The sequence below is a fragment of the Mytilus galloprovincialis genome, chromosome 5, assembly GCF_965363235.1.
Source record: "Mytilus galloprovincialis chromosome 5, xbMytGall1.hap1.1, whole genome shotgun sequence".
Classification (NCBI taxonomy): Eukaryota; Metazoa; Mollusca; class Bivalvia; order Mytilida; family Mytilidae; genus Mytilus; species Mytilus galloprovincialis.
Window position 1 is genome coordinate 3,070,165 of NC_134842.1, and position 11,214 is coordinate 3,081,378.

The 11,214-nt window shown below is 30.8% G+C and overlaps 1 long non-coding RNA gene across 1 annotated transcript; it reads right to left on the minus strand.

Moving 5' to 3' along the window:
• Nucleotides 1-3,886: 3,886 nt before the first annotated feature.
• On the minus strand, nt 3,887-9,029 carry LOC143074261 (uncharacterized). Its single transcript, XR_012977760.1, has 2 exons — nt 8,961-9,029; nt 3,887-4,611 (listed from the first exon to the last, which is right to left on the minus strand). It is a non-coding gene; the product is annotated as an uncharacterized LOC143074261 (long non-coding RNA).
• Between the last annotated feature and the right edge of the window lie 2,185 nt (nt 9,030-11,214).

The following is an 11,214-nucleotide window of genomic DNA, read 5'->3' on the forward strand; positions in this document are numbered from 1 at the left end:
TAGTTAACTTTTACATACAAATAGAAAATGAAAACTGAATGCAAACAACTAACGATTAGAAAATTCATAATATACAACCACACAAAAAAAAAACCAACATCATAACACTAACTAATACTAAATGCATAAATGTTGAATGTATAAATACTGAAACACGTCTAATAGCAATGCGAATTCACACACGATAAAACAAGTCATGTTCTGGAATAAAACACGTTCTATCTTTTGAGACAACACGCCATAGATGGTTTACCTTAATTTAAGACATGGTAACAATATTTTTAATACGTTCTGACATAGACACATTCTATATATCTACCAATATACAACTTTCTTGTTTGGTCTTCACCAGAAAAAACATAGTCAATCATGCGCGCCTTTATGAGTCATTTATCAGATAGTGGGGACCGCCTGTATCTCTGCATTATTAACATTCATCAAGCTTCTAAGTGATCGTCATTGTGAAGGATAAACTAGAAATAATGAGCGTCACTGATGAGTCTTATGTAGACGAAACGCGCGTCTGGCGTACTAAATTATAATCCTGGTACCTTTGATAACTTTTTACACCACTGGGTCGATGCAACTGCTGGTGGACGCTTCGTCCCCGAGGGTATCACAAGCCCAATAGTCAACACTTCGGTGTTGACATGAATATCAATAATGTGGTCATTTGTATAAATTTCCTGTTTTCAAAACTTTGAATTTTTCGAAAAACTAAGGATTTTCTTATCCCAGGCATAGATTACCTTAGCCGTATTTGGCACGATTTTCGGAAACTTGGATCCTCAATGCTCTTCAACTTTGTACTAGTTTGGCTTCATAAATATTTTGATATGAGCGTCACTGATGAGTCTTATGTATACGAAACGCGCGTCTGGCGTACTAAATTATAATCCTGGTACCTTTGATAACTGTTTACACCACTGAGTCGATGCCACTGCTGGTGGACGCTTCGTCCCCCATGGTATCACCAGCCCAGAAGTCAATATTTCGGTGTTGACATGAATATCAATAATGTGGTCATTTTAATAAATTTCCTGTTTACAAAACTTTGAATTTTTCGAAAACTAAGGATTTTCTTATCCCAGGCATAGATTACCTTAGCCGTATTTGGCACAACTTTTTGGAACTTTGGATCCTCAATGCTCTTCAACTTTGTACTTGTTTAGCTTTACAAATATTTTGATATGAGCGTCACTGATGAGTCTCATGTAGACGAAACGAGCGTCTGGCGTACTAAGTTATAATCCTGGTACCTTTGATAACTGTTTGACCCGTAGGTACTTAGTCACAATACCCTTAAGTCAGCAGTGCTGATTGTCAATTATGTGAATTCAACTTGCCAAATAGTAACCCCAGTTCAGGTCACCAAAAAAAATTGTAACATAATTTTATTGCTACTGAATCTTCTTATCTAGAGCGGAAATTAATCCCAGCTTGATTTGACTTCTTAAACTGGCCGTTATGTAATTAATACCAGCGTCCACATGTGAGATTTATGACAACTTATCGGTGGGTGTGTAAATATTGATATCTGTGTGTAATGTCTGTTTGCAAAAGCTTTTATGTAAAATACATTTACATGTTCGAGTAGTACGATTTTTTATTGGTTTATAATTACGATTACCAGGTGAAACTACTGATGTGTTTTAAAAAAAATAGGTACAAATATATGTTTGAAGTCGATAAGGATGGCATACAATTATATTTGGGTATCTCTTCATTCCAAAATACAGTACTCACAAATAAAATTTCTTCTTCTTCAATTTCAAAACTCCTTTTGAGAATTTATTCAAGAAACAAATTAAACTAATTTTTTTATTACCATACAAGATTTGTGTTTTTTAAACGGCATGTCATATTTCTATCCCCTCTTATTTTCAAGGGAAATTAACAATTTGTTTAACCCCTCTCCTTTTTCACCAGGTGCAGGAAAAATGAATTGACAATTCTAATAAATAATCATTTATTAATGCTATTTTTTTCCGTAAGATTTACTTTAAAACAGAATCTGGGACTAAAATAGCCAAGCATACAGTTATATTTGTTTATTTTTCTTGTTTCAATTACCATATGTATGTACATGTACAAGGAAATGAATAGGTCACCATATATACAAGGATGTGAAGGTGTTTTACAGAGATAAAAATTCTGTGCAAAAAAGTAAGCCTGAAAGGGAGGCCAAAAATATAGAAAAAAAAGGTAGAGGTGATGAAATATAATGAAAGTATTGATTGATTGTTGGTTGTTTTAAGTCCAGTGGCAAATATATGATGCATGTTTTGGACGAATATAATTAGGATCAATTGACATGAAAATAAAGTATAAGGATTTCGAACGCACCCTAGCCATAACCACGGTAGGCTAGAGCTCCTCGAAAAACAAAAGAAATATTGATATTATAAGTAGCAATTCTTTAAATTCTGATTTCATGTGACTTCATTAGACATTTTCCCTAGTGTTGAGTGCAAATTGAGGTGCATTTTGAAGTTATTTATCGTAAAAACAGTGTAGTTTTGCTGATTGTTGTTATACAATATTATACAATATGGCGGACGGAGGGACAATTCCAAAAACCCAGACTAAAACGTATGCTGAAATAGCCTCTTCCGAAGATACATCTTCAAAAGATCAGTCAGTAAGTGACGTAAAACCTATTTTCATAATGGAAGATGATTTATTTGGCTCTAGTAAGCCCACAAGAGATCAATATCTCACGCATGTCGAACTATATAAAGCAGTTGAATGCCTTGTAGACCCCAGTCACTTAAAAGGCTTACAAAGAGTGAGGAGAATGTGGAGGTTGTACTTTGATAATCATGAGGACAGGGAAAAAATGCTTACCAATGGTATTGTCATTCGAAAGAAGCTTATTCAAACTTACGCCAGAAATCCTATGGTAGCTAATAATGAAAATCCATCAAACATTTGGGTGAGAGTAAAAAATATACCCTGCTCAGCGGATGATGGACAAATCCAAAGAGCATTAGAAGAGAAGAACTGTATTGTACATAAAATAAATAGGGAGAGGTTAAGAGTTGATGGGCGTCTAACAAACTGTCAGACAGGTGATCGCTTTGCTATTTGTGATCCCATCCCCACACCATTACCAAAAACTCTTCTTATTGGTAAATATAGAGCTATAGTTCTCCACAAAGGCCAAGAAGACACTCAAAAAACAGTCAAATGCAACAAATGTCTGCAAGAGGGGCATAAGCTTTTTGAGTGTCCAAATGACTGGGTATGCAGAACTTGTGGAGGCAGTGGACATAAATCAAATTACTGCACTACTTGTCCGAATGACTGGTTGTGTCAAACTTGTGGCAAATCTGGCCATACAGCCCAATACTGTAATGCTGAAACTGTTTCCTCCAGTGAAGAAAGCCAATCAGAATCCGATTCTGATTCCGACAACAAATCTAGTCATCAGCAGGAACAGGAAAACAGAAATAATAATAAACTCAAATCTCCAGATCTGTCGAATTCTAAAAACAGATTTACATTCAACAAACAAATACATGTTGTAAGTGAAACAGCAGAGAAACAAGACAGTAATAATCAAAACAATCAATCAAAAGAAAATCCGAAAGCATCTGATACAAATTCTACAGACGAAAAGAGGCAGGTTAGAAAAGCTAAACGACAAAAAACCAAAAAAGACAAACAACACCGTTCTTCTGGAGATCAGCAAAGCATGGATCACTTCTTAAAGGAAGCTTTTCGAACACCTTCTCAAAAACCCAATGATGAGACAAGAACGCGCCATAAACAAAATGCAACCACCCCTACTGATGAGCTGCATGCAAGAGAGGAACCTGTGAAAAAAACTAAATCCTAATTTCCTCTAAAAAATATTAAAAAAAAAACATAAAAACAAAAAACATTTTCTATAAAATATGTTTTTAATTTTATTCATATTGTATATATATTTTTGTTTACTTTTTCTTGTTATTATAGACTGTGTCTATAATGTTAACATAAACATAATTTGTGAGTGTGATGTCTATATAACAGATAGAATACATTCAAAGAAGAAAAAATTAAATACAAGTACATGTAAAGAGGTATTTAAAAATATGGTAAATATTTCAAATACAGATAAAAGTCTATATGAAGACTGTTTAGAATGTAAAAGCTATCTTTTGAATAAAGAGACAAAATCTTTATCAGAAACAAACACTGTTTATAAGTCGCTTGAAACTGGTACGGCATTCATGAACTGCAAAAGCATCAGCATCACTTTAAACGATTTTGTTGAAATGTCCAATATAATTCACTTATATGGATCTCAGTTAGGCAGTAAACTAATTCAATTTTATAGTTCTAAGTTTGGGATTAATATACTGTCAAGGCCCATTCTTCTAGCATGTCTATTTATAAATTTCCATAAATGGTTAAAATCCATTTCAGTTAGAATATCAATTTCACAAAATAATGATGTATCCACACTATATTGCAATGTAAATCCTGCATATGATGTTTCAAATATAAATACTCCTAGAATTATTCATTTGTTTACATTCCATATAATGCACATGTTGACTGTAAAAATAATTCAGGTAGTCGGTAACTCATACAAGGTCAACATATCAATCATTGATGTTGAATCTGAAAAAGAAAAGAAAATTTGTTACAAGGTAGAATGTAGCATATTTTATATAAATACCGTAAGTGTCAATTTTAAAAGCAAAATAATTACACTTAAAAACTATCTAAATCCGGTACATTTCATTTACCTATTGAGAGAGATTTTCGGAAAGTCAGTAATGAAACTAAAAATAGATTTAAACTTTCACAATGCTATATATAGATCTATAAATAACCTGGTGTTTATCTGGGTCATAATCGAGCTCGATAAGCAAAACTTCTGTTGGCATTTAAATGGATTTTTAGAACTGTTTTCTATAACAACAAATACAACTAACTACTATGAACATTAAAAATCTTCATATTTGTTCATTAAATTGTCAAGGATTAGCAAAGAAAGATAAACGCTTTAGACTATACACATGGTTTCAACAACAAAAGTGTGACATTTTAATGGCACAAGAAACCCATTTCTCAAAAGATATTATAACTAAAATTAATAATGAATTTCATGGAAAACACCATCACAGTCTAGGCAAAACAAATTCCAGAGGTGTTTCTTTCTTTTTACGCAAAACACTCGATTTTAAATTAATAAATGAATTTAGTGACAATGAAGGAAGAATAATTTTAATAAATTTAGAAATTCAAGATAAGATATTTACTTTATTAAACTTATATGCACCAAATGAAGTCCACGCAAGGAACACATTCTTTAAAAAAGTACATGGCTTGATTGAAGAGCACAGTCTTGGTGCATTAATTGTAGGAGGAGATATGAACGACCGTCTATCTAGTTTAGATACAAAAAATCAAAATCTTCATAAAAAGTTTAAAAAACCAGTAAATAATCTTAAACAGGTAATTAAAACAAATAAACTTATAGACATTTGGAGGCTATTAAATAAAACCAAAAAACAATATACTTGGAAAAGGAAAAATTCTACAAATGAGGCTAGTAGAATCGACTTTTTTATAATAAGTTCACAAGTACGCATGCTGACAGTATCAGCTGACATCAGACCAGCTCAAATTTCAAGTACAGACCATCAAGCTATTTCTTTAAAATTAGATATTTATTCAAGTAATCGAGGAAAGGGTTACTTTAAAATGAATAATAGTATTTTAGCTGACTTTCAATATCAAGAAATAATAAATAAATTGATTGATAAGTATGAGAATAAATTTAATAATGAAAATCTTCTTACTCAGTGGGACTTGTTCAAAATTGATACCAGAGACACTACAATTAAATACTGTAAATCGAAAGCCAAAGAAAGAAAAAATAAAATCAATGTTTTGGAAAGCCAAATTAAAACTTTAAACGATAGGTTAGATACATTACCCACAGACACAAATAAAAATCTTTTTAATGAAATTAAACAATTAGAAAATGAACTAGACCATATATATTCATTAAAAGCAAAAGGGGCTCAAATTAGGTCAAGAATCAAATGGGTTGAAGAAGGTGAAAAAAATACAAAATTCTATTTATCTTTAGAAAAACACAGGCAATCAAAAAAATCTATTAATAAGTTATTGTCCCAAAATGGGGAGGTAACTGTAGATCAAAGTGAAATTCTTAATATGAGTAAAGAGTACTACAAAGTCCTATACAAAAGCTCCAACCCAGATACTGAAATCTTAAAATCATATATTGAAGGAACAAAGATTAATCATTCTTTGACATCTTCTGAAAGTAAACAGGTAGATGGTAAGTTAACACTAGAAGAGTTAACATCCTCCATTTTTAAAATGAAACTAAATAAAACACCTGGGAAAGACGGTTTAACTGTAGAGTTTTACAGACAATTTTGGCCAAAACTGAAAAACATAGTTTTGAAAGTTTCTAATACTTGTTATGATAAAGAATCTTTATCTAATACCCAAAAGATTGGGATAATATCATTAATTTATAAGAAAAATGACCCTTTGTCCCTGGATAACTACCGTCCAATAACTTTATTAAATATAGATGTGAAATTAATAACATATACTTTAGCACAAAGACTTAAGAAAATCTTACCATTAATAATCCATAGGGATCAAAATGGATACATAAAAAATCGCTATATAGGATTCAATGTGCGTCAAATTCAAGACATCATAGATTATTCTGAAAATTTTAATATTGAAGGAGCTATATTATTTATTGACTTTTCTAAAGCATTTGATTCACTGGAATGGGATTTTATGCTGGAATCATTAAAGAAATTTGGGTTTAATGAATCATTTCAGAAGTGGGTTAAAACCCTATATTATGACATAAAAGGATGTATCTTAAATAACGGATGGATTTCAGAAACCTTTAATATTGAGCGCGGAATTCGACAAGGGTGTCCTTTAAGCGCTTTATTGTTTGTTTTATCAGTTGAATTACTTGCTTGCAGAATAAGAGACTCTAATGATATAAAAGGAATACAAATCAAAATTGATAAAAAAACTCATGGTCTAAAAATTTCACAATTAGCAGATGACACAACTCTTTTTTTAAAATCTAAAAATGAAATAAAGCATGCACTTAATATAATTGAAACCTTTGGATCGCTCTCAGGACTCAAACTCAATAGAAACAAAACAGAAGGTATATGGCTAGGTAAACTTAAACATTGCAAAGACAAATTTGAAAATATTAATTGGAAACATAACGTAAAAAGTCTTGGTATTTATTTTGGCTCTGACAAGAAAGAATGTCAAAAACTGAATACAGAAAAACAATTGGAAAAATCAGAAAAAATAATTAATGATTGGAAAAAAAGGAAAATAAGCATGATTGGTAAAATCACTATCATCAAAACACTTGTCATACCTAATATAACATATATTGCATCACTAATTAATCTGTGCAAAGAAACTATATCTAAGTTTAAGAAGATTATATATAATTTTTTATGGGAGGGTGGTAGTGAGAAAGTTAAACGCTCAGTGCTAAGAAAAAACTATTTAGAAGGGGGGTTAAAAATGACAGATATAGATTCTTACATTGAAGCAATGAAAATAAATTGGGTAAAAAGGCTAACAGATGAAACTTGGGCAAACTGGAAAATTATTCCAACCTATTATTTCAGTGAGTTTGGGGGTAAAAATCTCATATTTAAAATGAATCTGGGTTCTCATAAATCATTAGAAAACATAAAAAATCTGCCTACTTTTTACTTAGAAATCTTAAAATGCTGGATAAAAAATGGTGGCGGGAATACAAAAAAACCTGAGAATTATTTAGATATCAGGAAACAAGTTATATGGGGAAATCAATATATTAAGAATCAAGGCAAAAGTTTGTTTTTTAAACATTGGATAGAAGAAGATATAATTTTTATAAACGATATAATCGACGATAAAGGAGAAATTTCAAAAAAAATCTTAGACAAACTTAAAAGGAAACAAAATTGGATAGCAGAAACATGTATTTTACGAAAAGCTATACCCAAATCTTGGAAGGAAAAATTAAAAAGTAAAACATCTATAAATACTAAAATTCATTTTCAACATGATATAAAGATGAATAGCCATGGATTGTATTACAAACTGGACAAAATTTCATTCAAAGAAATATATAATATTTTAATTATATCTAATAAAGAGCTCCCAGTAGGATTCTATGTATGGAAAAATCATTTTACTTTTGATAACGTTACTTATTTTATAAAGAAGAACCTTACTTTTACGTTCCATTTTTTAAAAGATAATAGAATGAAAATGTTTAGATGGAAATTACTGCATAATATTACAGCAATTAATCTTAATTTGCACCGTTGGAAAATATCTGATAATCCAAATTGTGTGATTTGTTCCAAATGTGATAACTATAATCATTTTTTCTTTGAATGTAAATGGGTAAAAAATTATTGGTCAACAATTTATGACATATTTATGTATTTTAATATAGACCAACATGTCTTCTGTCTTAAAAATCTTGTGCTTGGATATAAAATTGAAGATATTGAATATAATCCACTTAATCATGTCATAACAATGATTTGTTTTGTGATTTATAAATGTTTTTATTTATCAGAAAAGAGAACTAAATTTGTGAACATGTTGTCAGTTCTAAAAAATGAAATTGAAACACAAATGTTATATCATCCAGATAGTCTATTTTTGAGAAAATTTCAGAGGAAAATATTGAAACCTTGATTATATTTATTCTTTATGAAAATTAGACCTGATATAAATACTTCAGTCAGTATTTAAATAACAAAGAATCAATCAATCAATAATTTACATATCAATCAAGATCAGGGGTCAATAGCTCCTTCTTTGATCTCTTCAACATATTTCATTATTACTTACCAGAAATATTTGATTATTACAAGTTTAAAAGTTTACACATTTGATAAGTGACTTAATGACTGCAATAAATTACTCACCACTTCATGAAATTATTTGTCAAGCCATGAGGGCCATGAGGTCAACCATGCTTGATCATTCTACTTTCGGTTAAACTAGTTTTTATATAATCAAAACAAATGACGGACAAAAAATACGTCTTTTTGGGTTTCTTTTTTATAATTTCTTTCTTATATGATTGTTTATATATAGGATCACTGAATAATATGTATGTATTGTGTGCTCGTATGAATACTTTGTAAAATGCAACTAACACACGATATAAATATAAGATATATTTTGCTAATCAAATCCCCTGGTTTCATTAGCAATTAATAACACAGGGATGAACCTTAGCGTCATTGTTGTAGCGCTAAGGGACATTGTTCACAACCAGGAATGAAATAAAATATTTAAAGTTGAAAAAAAAAAAAAAAAAAAAGAAAATAAAGTATAAAGTGAAATAGGTATACAAAAATAGAAAACGATGATGTGACCCCCCCCCCCCCCCAAAAAAAAACAACAACAAAACAAACCCACTCACACAAGCATATACATGTATACATCTCTAAAAAATATATAAATGTTGATTCTATGGTGCCCCCAGAAATTGAGGTTCTGGATCCGCCCCTGCATTAAAGCATCATAGTTTTCCAGCCACTCGCTCAACATGGGAACGGAAGTGACGATGCCCCTAGAATTTCGCAAGGTGATTTGTCTTTTTGTCTGGTGAAAAGATCTGTATAAGTTATGCTTCACAACGTTAGAAAAATAAATCGGCTTGTAGGGTAAAGAATAAGAATTTGAATGTGTATTTAATATTGAGTCTTTTGAAATTGGCTCACTACTGTTTGAAATGGGTAAAACGGGAAAAAGCTGACAAAAAATCTTTGAACTCTTTTTTTAATTCAGTAATGAAGATAGTTGATATTCGAATACAACATTTTAAAGAACATTTTACCCTCAACAAAAACTATAAAAACCCTATTTCGCGTATCAAAAATAAACTAACAGAACTAGCCAAGGAATTTGTTTTTGTCCCGGCTGATAAAGCTGCTAATAATATCATTATTGTTTGACGTAAATTTTATATAGAGGTTCTGCAAAAGGAAATCACGAATTCACCAACATTCCAACTGACTTCATTTTCAGAAAACGACATCTGTAACAAACATAAACTTTTAGCTACTTCTTTACAAGCAGAACCAAACACAATGAAAGTCCCAACTATGTACTGGCTTCCGAAGCTGCACAAAAAACCTTACAAATATAGATTTATTTCATCTTCCAGCCATTGTTCAACTACTAAATTGTCTGTTTTACTTACTAGTACACTTGGTACAATAAAAAACCTGATAATAAATTGTTCAAATAAGGCCTTTGAAAATAGTAGAATTAATTACTTTTGGAGTGTCAAAAACTCGTTGGAAGTACTTGATAAATTGCATGCATATATTGGTGATTTTGAATCTGTTCAAAGTTTTGATTTTTCTACCCTATATACCACTTTGCCTCATATTCTTATTAAGAAAAAAATCACATCCCTAATTAACTGGGCATTTAAAAAGTCGGAATGCGAGTACATATGTTCAAACTCTTTTAGATCATTTTTTAGTAGCAATAAACAAAAGAACTATGTCAATTGGACATGCTTTGATACTATTTATGCACTTGAATTTTTACTTGATAACATTTTTGTTCGCTTTGGAGATTCCGTATATCGTCAAGTTATTGGAATTCCAATGGGGACTAACTGTGCACCACTTATTGCGGACCTGTTTTTGTATTGTTATGAGTTACAATTTATGACTAAAATTAGCAAAGACCCATCAAAACAACATTTGATACAAAAAAATTTAACAATACTTTTAGATATTTGGATGATATATTGGCTCTAAATAATGACGACTTCAGTATGTATACTAAAGAAATTTATCCTGTAGAACTTACTTTAAATAAAGCTAATGATGACAATGACCACTGCCCTTTCCTCGATCTTGATATCTATATCATAAACGGGAAGCTTAATACAAAAATTTATGATAAAAGAGATGATTTTTCATTTCCTATTGTTAATTATCCATTTTTAGATGGTGACGTTCCCTTGTCACCATCTTATGGTGTTTATATATCTCAACTTGTACGATTCGCTCGTGTATGTAACAATGTATTAGATTTTAGCGAGAGAAATTTATGTATTACTGAAAAATTATTACACCAGGGTTTTCGATATCACAAACTGGTCAAAACATTTACTAAATTTTATCACCGGTATAAGGAAATAATTCGTAAATA